This window comes from Coregonus clupeaformis, chromosome 29 (assembly GCF_020615455.1).
Source record: "Coregonus clupeaformis isolate EN_2021a chromosome 29, ASM2061545v1, whole genome shotgun sequence".
Taxonomy (NCBI): Eukaryota; Metazoa; Chordata; class Actinopteri; order Salmoniformes; family Salmonidae; genus Coregonus; species Coregonus clupeaformis.
This window is the reverse complement of record NC_059220.1, coordinates 41117367-41133868: the sequence shown is the minus strand read 5'-3', so window position 1 is coordinate 41133868 and position 16502 is coordinate 41117367.

Here is a 16502-nt window from a genome sequence, read left to right as displayed (position 1 = left end):
TGATGTACGCAAATAGTTGGTGAATTCTAAAACGATCATTTGTTTTTTCGTTACGTGGACCAGCAGAGTGCAGGTAGTTTTTTGACTATTACACTGATGGGATAGCACCAAACTTTATGTAGGTTCTAGATTTGTTAAACAACACATTTATAGTTTAACTAAATTAATGCAACAGGCTACAATTACAGCATTATCAGAAAAAGTTACAATCTAATGCGATACAGTTATTACATGTGTCATTGATCCAGTAATGAAACAAGGATAAGAAGAATATTAAAAGGAACGCAAGGGATAAAATCTCATTTTTGGAAAGAAGCAGAGTATGAAGATATATTAGGAAGAAGAATATCATTAATTGAGGAATATAACAACTTTCAGCTGAGAGCGATAACAGAAATAATACATTTAGTGGAAGCAAGAGAAGAGTGGCCATATGTAGATTGGTCTGGAATAATAGGAAGAAATTGGACAATACAGAATATTGGAGAAACTCTTGATGAATAAGCAGATCGAAATATGTTCTTTTTATAAATAATATAATAACATGCCATTTAGCAGACGCTTTTATCCAAAACGACTTACAGTCATGTGCGCATACATTTTTACGTATGGGTGGTCCCGGGGATCGAACGCACTACCCTGGCGTTACAAGCGCCGTGCTCTACCAATAGATAAACAGGTTGAACCTTGGCTGGCATTAGGGGAGGAGCGAGGTTTTGAAAGAGGGAAAGGGCAGACAGGTAAAAAAATAAGGGAACCACAAATGGAAGTATCTACAGTATCTACAGTATCTACAGTATCTACAGTATCACAGTATCACAGTATCTACAGTATCTACAGTATCTACAGTATCTACAGTATCTACAGTATCACAGTATCTACAGTATCTACAGTATCACAGTATCTACAGTATCTACAGTAGCTACAGTATCTACAGTATCTACAGTATCTACAGTATCACAGTATCTACAGTATCTACAGTATCTACAGTATCTACAGTATCTACAGTATCTACAGTATCTACAGCATCACAGTATCTATAGTATCTACAGTATCTACAGTATCTACAGTATCTACAGTATCTACAGTATCACAGTATCTACAGTATCTACAGTATCTACAGTATCACAGTATCACAGTATCTACAGTATCTACAGTATCTACAGTATCTACAGTATCTACAGTATCACAGTATCTACAGTATCTACAGCATCACAGTATCTATAGTATCTACAGTATCTACAGTATCTACAGTATCTACAGTATCACAGTATCTACAGTATCTACAGTATCTACAGTATCTACAGTATCACAGTATCTACAGTATCTACAGTATCTACAGTATCTACAGTATCTACAGTATCTACAGTATCTACAGTACCTACAGTATTGAGAGGAGTTCAGGGGGTTAGTCCAAAACGAGCGACAATAATAAGGGAACGATTAGGTACAAGAAAAACAGTAAGGAAAATATTGTTGACTTTACACCCTAATATAGACACTGAACCAAACCTAAGGCTAGTGTCAGGGAGACCAAGAATACAGGGAATAGAGGTGGCAGGGACACCAGTAGAAAGAGGAGGTTCCCAGAATATAATGAAGATATTGGTAAAATCTCGGATAAATGGGAAATAAGAACCAGAAAACTAGCAACAAAATAGCCAAAGGAAGGAACGTTTGATGTAACAGTGTGTGAGGACATGGATATCCTAATAAAGAACGGTAAAACAGGAGGAAGAGGATCACACTTAGATATAGACTGTTATGAGGGACCGGGGTGCATGGTAACGAAACTGGAAAATTATGGGATAGATGAACAAGAATATGATGGGCAAAAAGATGGCGAGAATACAAGTGATGAGGAAGGTGAAGAACTTAGACAGTGTGCTGACTCTGATCAAGAACAGAGTGAGACAGAGGGAAGATTTTCAGAGCAAGGAGCCACGGTGTCACGATCGTTGGTTAGAGAGGACCAAGGCGCAGCGTGTTGAGCGAACATACTTTAATAGTAAAGTGCAAACACGAATACAAAACGATACGTAACGTCCTCAGACAATGACTGACAAGGAACAAAAACCCACAAACACAAGGTGAAAACAGACATTATAAATATGGCTCCCAATCAGAGACAACGAGCCAAACAGCTGACACTCGTTACCTCTGATTGGGAGTCACTCATCCAAAGAAAGAAATACAACCACATAGAACAACCCAACCAAACAGAACACAACGAAACGAACACACCCTGGCTCAACATACAAAGTCCCGGAGCCAGAGCGTGACAGTACCCCCCCCTAAAGGCGCGGACTGCGACCGCGCCTCAATAAGGGCTAAACAAGGGAGGGCTGGGTGGGCATACCTCCTCGGCGGTGGTTCTGGCTCCGGCCCTGATCCCCACCTCCTCTCCAACCCCCCAAAGTACCCCTGGTCCTGTCTAGCCCCGCTGGTCGGAGCCGGACTGACGACACGCGCCCCTGGCTTGGTGCGTGGAACAGGAACGGGCCTCACCGGACTGACGACTCCATTCCCTGGTTTGGTGCGAGTAGCAGGAACGAGCTGGACCAGGCTGACGATTCGCATCCCTGGTTTGAGTGCGAGTAGCAGGAACGGGCTGGACCAGGCTGACGCCTCGCACCCCTGGCTTGGGTGCGAGTAGCAGGAACGGGTTGGACCAGGGCTGGCGACTCGCACCCCCTGGTTTGGTGCGAGTGGCAGGAACAGGCCGGGTCGGGCTGGCGACGCACACCGTAGGCTTTGTGCGTGGAGCAGGGAGGGCGCAACCGGGCTTGTGGGGGGACAGGCCGGGTGGGCTGGCGACGCACACCGAGGCTTTGTCGGCGGCTGGCGGCACTCGTAGGCTTGGTGCGTGGAGCAGGGACAGGCCGGGCTGGGCTGTCGACGCACACCACTGACTTGGTGGGAATGGCAGGAACCGGCCGGGCTGGGCTGACGACGGCACCACTGACTTGGTGGGAATGGCAGGAACAGGCCGGGCTGGGCTGACGACGCGCACCACTGACTTGGTGGGAATGGCAGGAACAGGCCGGGCTGGGCTGACGACGCCGCACCACTGCCTTGGTGGGAATGGCAGGAACAGGCCGGACCGTACTGGGGACACACACCACTGGCCCCACGCAGGGATCAGGAACGGGCCGGACCGGACTGGTAACACACCCCAGTACCTCTCGCCGTGCCTCCACACTTTCCTCTCTCCTCTGTGCCCAGTGGCCCCCTAACCTGGCGGCCTTCTCTGCCAACGCTTTGCACCGCTCTAACCCCGTACACCTGCTGCCCCGACGCCGTGAGCCCCCTAAAAATTTCCTGGGGGTCTCTCCTCCCCGTGGCCCAGGCCTCTCTCCCTCTTGCCAGACTCGCAATCATCTCCTCCCACGTCCATCCTCTCTCCTCGTCACGCTGCTTGATCTGGTTAAGGTGGGGTTTTCTGTCACAATCGTTGGTTAGAGAGGACCAAGGCGCAGCGTGTTGAGCGAACATACTTTAATAGTAAAGTGCAAACACGAATACAAAACGATACGTAACGTCCTCAGACAATGACTGACAAGGAACAAAAACCCACAAACACAAGGTGAAAACAGACATTATAAATATGGCTCCCAATCAGAGACAACGAGCCAAACAGCTGACACTCGTTACCTCTGATTGGGAGTCACTCATCCAAAGAAAGAAATACAACCACATAGAACAACCCAACCAAACAGAACACAACGAAACGAACACACCCTGGCTCAACATACAAAGTCCCGGAGCCAGAGCGTGACACACGGGAGGAAAACCTATAGTAACAGGATTAGGTAAGGCACTGCAAGCCCATCTGGAAAAATCTAATTTAAGAAACAGAAGGACAATAAAAAAGCCTGAAAAGTATGGAGCTCAAAATCCCATTTTGGTAAAGGGGACACAGGTTCACTATGTGCCCTGGGGATCGCAGGACCTGGAAGGCCTGGTGACTAGGCTGCCTAACCTGCATGAAGGAGCAGGGAAATGGATTAGAACATTTGAAGAACAAAACAATGGGGAAGCTACTGGTGGTGGGAGACTTGAAGGCATTGCTGGTCAGGGTGGTGGGAGTGGCCAAAATGGAGGACGTTACTGGATGGAGTGGCCTTTGACAATTATAGGTCAGGACTATGGCACAATCTGAGAATAGAGTATCCAGCCAAAATAGACCCTAAAGCACTGAGAGGGGAACCATTGGAGGATAAAGAAAACCCTGCAAACTACCTAGAGGATCAGCTCAAGAGGTGGCGACAAGAAACAGAAAAAGACCCAGAGTGGGATCCACTGATGACAACACTATTCAAGACAGCACTGATGGAAGCAATGCCAACGCCTATCAGAAGCAGACTGGAAGATCTAGTGGGACTAACGTCAGAATCACACAAGGAATTCTGCGACCGTATTATCCACGCCATGGAGAAATACAGCAGGGATGAACGGAAACTGGCGAAGCAGTGCAGAGAGATTCTGAGAAAACTGGGACAGATGCAGCTGGAAGAGCTGACAAGAAAGGTACAAAAAGAAAACACAAGCTCCAGTGATTACTCCGACACCGTCAGAAGAGGGTGCCATGGCACCTGTTCTCCAAGGAGGTCCACAAATACCGCCTCAGCAGCAAGGCCAAAGAGCTCCTGCCGCACCAGTAGTGAATGTGTACACACAACAATCCCCCTGGACAGTGGCAAATATAAATAATAAAAGCGGACTGAGGAATCAAGGTCACCAACCAAAGCAGCAGACATACCAGAATGGTGGACCAGGACGACGTCCAGGTGTCTGCTGGGGGGGTGCAATCAATCAGGACATATGAGAAGGGATTGTCCTAACCACCCACGGCTGCCTAGGCAACCACATCATGGCAATTGGCAAAGGAATGGCCCCAGTTCGGATGCATGGCGGCAGTCTCAGACGCAGGCTCCACAGGGCCCAGTGAACCCGTGGGGAGGACCAAATCAAGGACACTAGGGATGTCCAGAGAATCGTAGATTGGAGGGTCAGCTAGTGGCAGTAACTATGCAGGCTGATGAAGAACCTATGCTGCAGGTTCAGGTGAGTAATAGAGGCGCCCCAATGATGATAGATACTGGAGCAACTTACTCATGTGTCAAGTCCAAATTATGCCTCGCACCTCCCCATATCAGGCAAATATGGAAAGACAGTAGGATTTTCAAGACTAACGCAGCTAATACATATGACAGTTCCAGTAAAACTAGAAGTAGGAGAAAAAGCTACATGCATACCTACAGTTGAAGACGGAAGTTTACATACACTTAGGTTGGAGTCATTAAAACTCGTTTTTTCAACAACTACACAAATTTCTTATTAACAAACTATAGTTTTGGCAAGTTGGTTAGGACATCTACTTTGTGCATGACACAAGTCATTTTTCCAACAATTGTTTAAAGACAGATTATTCCACTTATAATTCACTGTATCACAATTCCAGTGGGTCAGAAGTTTACATACACTAAGTTGACTGTGCCTTTAAACAGCTTTGAAAATGACAGAAAATGATGTGGCTTTAGAAGCTTCTGATAGGCTAATTGACATCATTTGAGTCAATTGGAGGTGTACCTGTGGATGTATTTCAAGGCCTACCTTCAAACTCAGTGCCTCTTTGCTTGACATCAGACTACGGTTTGCAACTGCACATGGGGACAAAGATTGTACTTTTTTGAGAAATGTCCTCTGGTCTGATGAAACAAAAATAGAACTGTTTGGCCATAATGACCATCGTTATGTTTGGAGGAAAAAGGGGGACGCTTGCAAGCCGAAGAACACCATCCCAACAGTAAAGCACGGGGGTGGCAGCATCATGCTGTGGGGGTGCTTTGCTGCAGGAGAGACTGGTGCACTTCACAAAATAGATGGCATGATGAGGAAGGAAAATTATGTGGATATATTGAAGGAACATCTCAAGACATCAGTCAGGAAGTTAAAGCTTGGTCGCAAATGGGTCTTCCAAATGGACAATGACCCCAAGCATACAGTGGGGGAAAAAAGTATTTAGTCAGCCACCAATTGTGCAAGTTCTCCCACTTAAAAAGATGAGAGAGGCCTGTAATTTTCATCATAGGTACACGTCAACTATAGCCTCTTAAAGAAGAAGTTACAGGTCTGTGAGAGCCAGAAATCTTGCTTGTTTGTAGGTGACCAAATACTTATTTTCCACCATAATTTGCAAATAAATTCATTAAAAATCCTACAATGTAATTTTCTGGATTTTTTTTCTCATTTTGTCTGTCATAGTTGACGTGTACCTATGATGAAAATTACAGGCCTCTCTCATCTTTTTAAGTGGAAGAACTTGCACAATTGGTGGCTGACTAAATACTTTTTTTCCCCACTGTACTTCCAAAGTTGTGGCAAAATGGCTTAAGGACAACAAAGTCAAGGTATTGGAGTGGCCATCAAAAGTCCCTGACCTCAATCCAACAGAAAATGTGTGGGCAGAACTGAAAAAGCGTGTGCAAGCAAGGAGGCCTACAAACCTGATTCAGTTACACCAGCTCTGTCAGGAGGAATGGGACAAAATTCACCCAACTTATTGTGGGAAGCTTGTGGAAGGCTACCCGAAACGTTTGACCCAAGTTAAACAATTTAAAGGCAATGCTACCAAATACTAATTGAGTGTATGTAAACTTCTGACCCACTGGGAATGTGATGAAAGAAATAAAAGCTGACATAAATCATTCTCTCTACTATTATTCTGACATTTCACATTCTTAAAATAAAGTGGTGATCCTAACTGACCTAAGACAGGGAATATTTACTAGGAATACATTTCAGGAATTGTGAAAAACTGAGTTTAAATGTATTTGGCTAAGTTCTGACTTCAACTGTATATGTACAGATTTTATGAAGATCACAATCTGTCATGGCAGCCTCAAGATTATGAAAATGCAAAACAAGGCTTTCTTTCATGTGAATAATTTGAAATGTATTAAATCCTACCTGTGTCAGGTGAACAGGTCCCTGGTTGGTTGCTGCTGGGGGAGCCGGTGTTGCTTTAGCCTTGGGTTTGGGTGTGGTTTTACCTGCTCCCCTCACTGGCTCACCCTTACTGGGTTTGGGCTTACGGCCTGGTGGGGTGATCCGTCCCTCATCCTGCTGGCACTGTCCAAGCATCCAATATTAAATTTGTATTCTTTGAAATACACATAACCATAGTCATAAGTGCAGTATGCTTCAGGTCAATTCAACAAATAAAACCATGTTGATTTGATGTTAGATTAAAACATTGTAGAACGCTATTGGTAACCATACTTGGGCAAGAACAGGAATATCCTGCAAGGAATTTACTACACAGACAGACAGCATAAGGTGAAACCAAATCAAATGTAATTAACACAAGAAATACCATCAAAGTTCACAGTAAGTCAGAGTAATGCAACCATCTACTAATCTCCTGCACCTCACTAGCCTACTGTTTGTTTAGGAATGCACATGATCCACACCCACAGCCGCACAGAAAGGAAATAAAGTCCCTTACAAAACTCCAGGTTTAACCCACAGATGAGGAGAGCCCCCAATAACACCAGCCTCCACCTCTCCCCTGAGCTGTTTACTGCCACCATGGCTCATGTGATGTACAGACCAATGCACTGACTGACTGACTGACTGACTGACCGCAGGATTAACAGTTCACCAGGTTCACAACCGCAGAACAACAGGAAACGCAACAAGGAGTGAAAGAAAGGGAAAGGAAAGAAGGGGTAGAGAGAGAGGGAGAGGGAGGGAGAGGGAGAGGGAGAAGGAGAGAAGGAGGTTGGCTGCGTGACTGCGAAGTGAGTGGTCAGCTTTTTAGCCAAATCACACACATTCCTCTACTGTCGACCAAAAGAGAATGAAAGAGAGAAAGAGAAAGAGAGAGAGAGAGAGAGGCAGCTAGAGGGAGAGAGCGAGGGAAAGAGAGAGAGAGAGAGAAATAGAGAGAGAGAGAGAGAGAGAGAGAGAGAGAGAGAGAGAGAGAGAGAGAGAGAGAGAGAGAGAGAGAGAGAGAGAGAGAGAGAAATAGAGAGAGAGAGTCTCCCCAAATTCCTCCTGTGGTACTCAATGGAGCCATTCAGGGGCCTGTGGTCCAATCAGGGGCCGGGAATGGAGGCCCCTCCGCCCCACTACTTCTGGGACTGCTGAGAGTGTTTATTTGGCGTGAGAGACAGAACGAGCTTTGCACAGTAGCAGTGGGCCCTCTGAACTACCTTGAAGACGTAAATAACAATAAAGTCAATGTGTTGACGTTGAGGTGAGACAACTTCTGCGGAGTAAGAGGGGCATGCAGGTTGGCAGTGGCCCTCAGAAGTACAGAAGCGGTATCTTTTAAAAGTAAACAGCAGGGTCATTTCTAATACTACTTGTTCATTAGATTTAGTTTGTTTAGCTGGATAAATGTAATAGAGGGAGAGGAGCATGGCCCCCTGAACTACCGTGCTGCATATCTTGAAGACGGAAATACAGTATACTCTATAACAGTTTTTCCTAAAGCTCTTGGTGTTTTGAGCCACATAGCCAAAGCTCCTCTGAGGTTCAAATAAATGGATCAGATGTTTCTAGGAGTAGGTATTGCACCATTTAGGAAGCTAACAACAATTATGTGTTGGGGAAGCTACTCTGAAAAGATAGTTTACCAAGCTACCAATTACGTACACTGGAAGAAGTTAAGCTACACTAAAGCCACCCTTAAGAAAAATATAGTTTCCTTATCTAAAGTTACTTTTAAAAAACGACTTCGTGACAAATGATCATATCCACAGTCGAAGTCGGAAGTTAACATACACTTAGGTTGGAGTCATTAAAACTCGTTTTTCAACCACTCTACAAATTTCTTGTTAACAAACTATAGTTTTGGCAAGTCGGTTAGGACATCTACTTTGTGCAAGTCATTTTTCCAACAATTGTTTACAGACAGATTATTTCACTTATAATTCACTGTATCGCAATTCCGGTGGGTCAGAAGTTTACATACACTAAGTTGACTGTGCCTTTAAACAGCTTGGAAATTTCCAGAAAATGATGTCATGGCTTTAGAAGCTTCTGATAGGCTAATTTACATCATTTCAGTCAATTGGAGGTGTACCTGTGGATGTATTTCAAGGCCTACCTTCAAACTCAGTGCCTCTTTGCTTGACATCATGGGAAAATCAAAAGAAATCAGCCAAGACCTCAGAAATAAAATTGTAGACCTCCACAAGTCTGGTTCCTTAATGGGAGCAATTTCCAAACGCCTGAAGGTACCACGTTCATCTGTACAAACAATATTACACAAGTATAAACACCATGGGACCACGCAGCCGTCATACCGCTCAGGAAGGAGACGCGTTCTGTCTCCTAGAGATGAATGTACTTTGGTGCGAAAAGTGCAAATCAATCCCAGAACAACAGCAAAGGACCTTGTGAAGTTGCTGGAGGAACCAGGTACAAAAGTATCTATATCCACAGTAAAACAAGTCCTATATCGACATAACCTGAAAGGCCGCTCAGCAAGGAAGAAGCCACTGCTCCAAAACCGCCATAAAAAAGCCAGACTACGGTTTGCAACTGCACATGGGGACAAAGATCGTACTTTTTGGAGAAATGTAATCTGGTCTGATGAAACAAAAATAGAACTGTTTGGCCATAATGACCATCGCTATGTTTGCTTGCAAGCCAAAGAACACCATCCCAACCGTGAAGCACGGGGGTGGCAGCATCATGCTGAGGGGGTGCTTTGCTGCAGGAGGGACTGGTGCACTTCACAAAATAGATGGCATCATGAGGAAGGAAAATTATGTGGATATATTGAAGCAACACCCTATTCCCAACAAGTTAAAGCTTGGTCGCAAATGGGTCTTCCAAATGGACAATGACCCCAAGCATACTTCCAAAGTTGTAGCAAAATGGCTTAAGGACAACAAAGTCAAGGTATTGGAGTGGCCATCACAAATCCCTAACCTCAATTCTATAGAAAATTTGTGGGCAGAACTGAAAAAGCGTGTGCGAGCAAGGAGGCCTGCAAACCTGACTCAGTTACACCAGCTCTGTCAGGAGAAATTGGCCAGAATTCACCAAAATTATTGTGGGAAGCTTGTGGAAGGCAATGCTACCAAATACTAATTGAGTGTATGTAAACTTCTGACCCACTGGGAATGTAAGCTGAAATAAATAAAAGCTTGGAAAGGACAGAACAACTCCTGAGTGGCGCAGTGGTCTAAGGCACTGCATCGCAGTGCTAACTGTGCCACTAGAGATCCTGGTTCGAATCCAGGCTCTGTCGCAGCCGGCCGCGACCGGGAGACTCATGGGCGGCGCACAATTGGCCCAGCGTCGTCCAGGGTAGGGGAGGGAATGGCCGGCAGTGATGGGGCTCAGTTGATAGAGCATGGCGTTTGCAACGCCAGGGTTGTGGGTTCGATTCCCACGGGGGGGCAGTATAAAAAAAATATATATATATGTATATGTATTCACTAACTGTAAGTCGCTCTCGATAAGAGCGTCTGCTAAATGACTAAAATGTAAATGTAAACAGATCACTCTGGGGTCAGATGTTAACAACATGTGTAATTTAGCCTATTAAGCAGAAAAACTATGTTTCAAGTGAGAATTAAGCAGGTCTGATGCTGGAAAAAGAAAGGAGATTGTTGCCTACTTCCCCCATATTTTATTTTGTTTTTGAAAAATACGTTTGATGTGTGATACCAGTAGTTAGCTACACCGCTACATGGCAACACTACACTACCCATATTTGAATGTAGTTCAACTACCACCAAGCTACTGCTAAATGTAGTTACATTACTAGTTGAACTACATTTAGATCACTGCTCCCCAACACTGGTTTAACGTGTGTTTTTTTATGAATGGTACTGTATGGAAGGCCTAATGTAACGTCTTACCCATTCTTGACACAGCTACATCATACCCCATGTGGGGGGCCTCTGTTTATGGAAGCATATATCTGACATCATTCAAATTAAATGGTATATGCTTCCATATCTGTTATTATTCATTTCTTCATTATAATATGGGTATTTGAATAGATATCAGAATAGTGATAAAGGCAACTTGTTACAGTTTGAGTTGTATTGAATCCTAAATTGTAAACGTCAGTTGTCACTCAGCGTGTTGATGTCAAGGTCCTCTGTAGCTCAATTGGTAGAGCATGGTGCTTGTAACGCCAGGGTAGTGGATTCGATCCCCGGGACCACCCATACATTAAAAAAAAAAAAAATGTATGCACACATGACTGTAAGTCGCTTTGGATAAAAGCTTCTGCTAAATGGTATATTATTATTATTATAAGGTGTTATGGTTATGTAATAATACCTTCAAAATGATATGTTGTGATGGAAACTATGATGGAATACCGTGCGCTCAGTAAGCACAGGGAGATAAGAGTTCATAAAGGCGGGTACTTCTTGGGCCCCGTGTAGCTCAGTTGGTAGAGCACGGCGCTTGCAACGCCAGGGTTATGGGTTCGATTCCCATGGGGGGCCAGTATTAATTTATTTATATTTTTATGTGTGCACTCACTAACTGTAAGTCGCTCTGGATAAGAGTGTCTGCTAAATGACTACAATGTTAAATGTAAATGTAAAATGAAAGACCTGAACATGCCGGGATAACACACAAACACACACAATAAATCACTACTGTGGAACCTTTGGGTGCTAAGTTTTTGCATTGATGTGAATTACAGTACCAGATCAAAACCATCCAAATCTAGAAATGTACTGCCATCTCCACCTATGGTCTCCGCAATCTTCATTTTACCACAACATACACATAGAAGATGAAAGTACACGTCGTTGTTTTGAACCTGCATGGAATGAGTAGAGTATTGGAATGTATCCTATATGTTGTAATTAAAGAGTAGAGTATTGGAATGTATCCTATATGGTGTAATTATAGAGTAGAGTATTGGAATGTATCCTATATGGTGTAATTAAAGAGTAGAGTATTGGAATGTATCCTATATGGTGTAATTAAAGAGTATTGGAATGTATCCTATATGGTGTAATTAAAGAGTAGAGTATTGGAATGTATCCTATATGGTGTAATTAAAGAGTAGAGTATTGGAATGTATCCTATATGGTGTAATTAAAGAGTATTGGAATGTATCCTATATGGTGTAATTAAAGAGTAGAGTATTGGAATGTATCCTATATGGTGTAATTAAAGAGTAGAGTATTGGAATGTATCCTATATGGTGTAATTAAAGAGTAGAGTATTGGAATGTATCCTATATGGTGTAATTAAAGAGTATTGGAATGTATCCTATATGGTGTAATTAAAGAGTAGAGTATTGGAATGTATCCTATATGGTGTAATTAAAGAGTATTGGAATGTATCCTATATGGTGTAATTAAAGAGTAGAGTATTGGAATGTATCCTATATGGTGTAATTAAAGAGTAGAGTATTGGAATGTATCCTATATGGTGTAATTAAAGAGTATTGGAATGTATCCTATATGGTGTAATTAAAGATTAGAGTATTGGAATGTATCCTATATGGTGTAATTAAAGAATAGAGTATTGGAATGTATCCTATATTGTGTAATTAAAGAGTAGAGTATTGGAATGTATCCTATATGGTGTAATTAAAGAGTAGAGTATTGGAATGTATCCTATATGGTGTAATTAAAGATTAGAGTATTGGAATGTATCCTATATGGTGTAATTAAAGATTAGAGTATTGGAATGTATCCTATATGGTGTAATTAAAGATTAGAGTATTGGAATGTATCCTATATGGTGTAATTAAAGAGTAGAGTATTGGAATGTATCCTATATGGTGCAATTAAAGATTAGAGTATTGGAATGTATCCTATATGGTGTAATTAAATATTAGAGTATTGGAATGTATCCTATATGGTGTAATTAAAGAGTAGAGTATTGGAATGTATCCTATATGGTGTAATTAAAGAGTAGAGTATTGGAATGTATCCTATATGGTGTAATTAAAGAGTAGAGTATTGGAATGTATCCTATATTGTGTAATTAAAGAGTAGAGTATTGGAATGTATCCTATATGGTGTAATTAAAGAGTATTGGAATGTATCCTATATGGTGTAATTAAAGAGTATTGGAATGTATCCTATATGGTGTAATTAAAGATTAGAGTATTGGAATGTATCCTATATGGTGTAATTAAAGAGTAGAGTATTGGAATTTATCCTATATGGTGTAATTAAAGAGTAGAGTATTGGAATGTATCCTATATGGTGTAATTAAAGAGTATTGGAATGTATCCTATATGGTGTAATTAAAGAGTAGAGTATTGGAATGTATCCTATATGGTGTAATTAAAGAGTTGAGTATTGGAATGTATCCTATATGGTGTAATTAAAGAGTATTGGAATGTATCCTATATGGTGTAATTAAAGAGTAGAGTATTGGAATGTATCCTATATGGTGTAATTAAAGAGTAGAGTATTGGAATGTATCCTATATGGTGTAATTAAAGAGTAGAGTATTGGAATGTATCCTATATGGTGTAATTAAAGAGTAGAGTATTGGAATGTATCCTATATGGTGTAATTAAAGAGTATTGGAATGTATCCTATATGGTGTAATTAAAGAGTAGAGTATTGGAATGTATCCTATATGGTGTAATTAAAGAGTAGAGTATTGGAATGTATCCTATATGGTGTAATTAAAGAGTAGAGTATTGGAATGTATTCTATATTGTGTAATTAAATATTAGAGTATTGGAATGTATCCTATATGGTGTAATTAAAGAGTATTGGAATGTATCCTATATGGTGTAATTAAAGATTAGAGTATTGGAATGTATCCTATATGGTGTAATTAAAGAGTAGAGTATTGGAATGTATCCTATGTGGTGTAATTAAAGATTAGAGTATTGGAATGTATCCTATATGGTGTTATTAAAGATTAGAGTATTGGAAGGTATCCTATATGGTGTAATTAAAGAGTAGAGTATTGGAATGTATCCTATATGGTGTAATTAAAGATTAGAGTATTAGAATGTATCCTATATGGTGTAATTAAAGAGTAGAGTATTGGAATGTATCCTATATGGTGTAATTAAAGAGTAGAGTATTGGAATGTATCCTATATGGTGTAATTATAGAGTAGAGTATTGGAATGTATCCTATATGGTGTAATTAAAGAGTAGAGTATTGGAATGTATCCTATATGGTGTAATTAAAGAGTATTGGAATGTATCCTATATGGTGTAATTAAAGATTAGAGTATTGGAATGTATCCTATATGGTGTAATTAAAGAGTAGAGTATTGGAATGTATCCTATATGGTGTAATTAAAGAGTAGAGTATTGGAATGTATCCTATATGGTGTAATTAAAGAGTAGAGTATTGGAATGTATCCTATATGGTGTAATTAAAGATTAGGGTATTGGAATGTATCCTATATGGTGTAATTAAAGAGTATAGTATTGGAATGTATCCTATATGGTGTAATTAAAGAGTAGAGTATTGGAATGTATCCTATATGGTGTAATTAAAGAGTATAGTATTGGAATGTATCCTATATGGTGTAATTAAAGAGTATTGGAATGTATCCTATATTGTGCTTAGTTAACTCTACTGTACCGCAGGTCTAGATGTCGGTGCTGTGTGAGTGCACTAAACCTTGCCTTAGGAATTACTTGCTAAGCCATGATTATAGCATGGCCTAGGTAAGAACATGTGAATGGTTCTATTGTTCCCCATGAACACAGGGAGGTAAGTGGCACGCTATGTCTGTGTCCCAAATCGCACCCTATTCCCTGTATAGTGCACTACTTTTGACCAGAGCCCTATAGTAGTGCAGTATATATGGAATAGGGTGCTATTTGGGATGCGGACTATGCTAGCTCTTTATCCCAGTTTAGCACTGCCTTCATCCTCGCCTTGGTCAATGGAAAATATATGTTACAGTTTATGAATGACCCAAGTAAGAAGGCTTTGACGAAAAAATGGGACATGATCAAGTTTATTTGGGATGCATTTTGCATTAAGTCATTTATGTCACTGTATACATTAAATTTTTTCATATTTACATTATGAAACAATAAAATATCTTGTTAAAATCTTAAAATAAGCTATGTACTGGAAAAATGTTTTTGTTCCAAAATACGATTTTTCATCATATCTACATTCTATATCTACACGTGTTAACATTTTTAAAACATGTATAAAACTGGATTCTAAGAAATTGAATAAGAAATGTATCTTGGATTTAAAAGTCACACAGGACAATGACAAGAAGGGTAAAGCACTGAGTAATATGAACCTTAGCACACCTTCGGTCACATCTTAGTTCACAGGTGCGTTGAGGAAACAAAAGCTCAACTTAACTGGTTGAATGGACTCCTCCATACTGTGTATACTTGTGCCAAATTAAAAAATGTATTAACTAGGGTAATTTTCCTGAAGAAAAAAATGGTGTGCTTGCTTCAGCTGTCCTAAATTATTTTTATGGTAGTAGAATACGTTTTTTTTAAAAAGTTGAATAACTTCCAATGCTGTTTTTTGATGTGACTAACATAAAGAGTTGAAGAGCAGTACTATCCCAAAAAATCTCAATTGTAAGTCTTTGATCATTTAAATGCATTGTATTCTATGCAGTCTTAGTTCAAATAGTATAAATAGTATCAAAGTGATTTTCTCAAGCAACTAAGTCATCAAGCACACTAATAAATTCATTAATTAATTAAATTAATTAATTAATATGCCATTTAGCAGACGCTTTTATCCAAAGCGACTTACAGTCATGCGTGCATACATTTTTTGTTTATGGGTGGTCCCGGGGATCGAACCCACTACCTTGGCATTACAAGCGCCGTGCTCTACCAGCTGAGCTACAGAGGACCACAAGCCTTAAGCCATAAGCCTGGAGTATGTAGGAATACAGCAGTGGTTCTTGCTTTCGGCAAGCACATTAACTGTTCTTACTGCTCTGAACACTCTTTCCCCTCATCATGTTGTAATGGAAAAGTGTTGATGCATCAGATAAATTGTTTGAACTTACATCTGATAAAGTTGTTAAAGCTTGTTACAACTCTTACATCAGGAGATACAAAGGTAGATTAACTCATAATCTCTGAACCCATAACCAAATCTCACGTGCACTAAACAGCTGACTAATCAACTCATAAAACTTGTCATGTATTTCCTTTGGACATTTTCCATTCTGTCCATCCCAATACTGCATGACAAACCAATGGGAAAACCAATTTATTTGATCGAAGCCCACCATGATGTCTCCTTGTAAAATACATTATTTTAAAGATGGAAAAGATACAGTAGAAATGTACAAACATAATGGTTATAAATTAAATGTTGTTTTGACCAACTACACTTGTTGAATTCTAGTGGTCTGCAGACCAAGTATACACCAGCCTTTAGTTTTACAGTAGATAGGAATTCTCTAAAATATACACTGTAACATCAGAACATCTCTCCTCTCTCCCTCTCCCTCTCCCTCTCCCTCTCCCTCTCCCTCTCCCTCTCCCTCTCCCTCTCCCTCTCCCTCTCTCTCTCTCT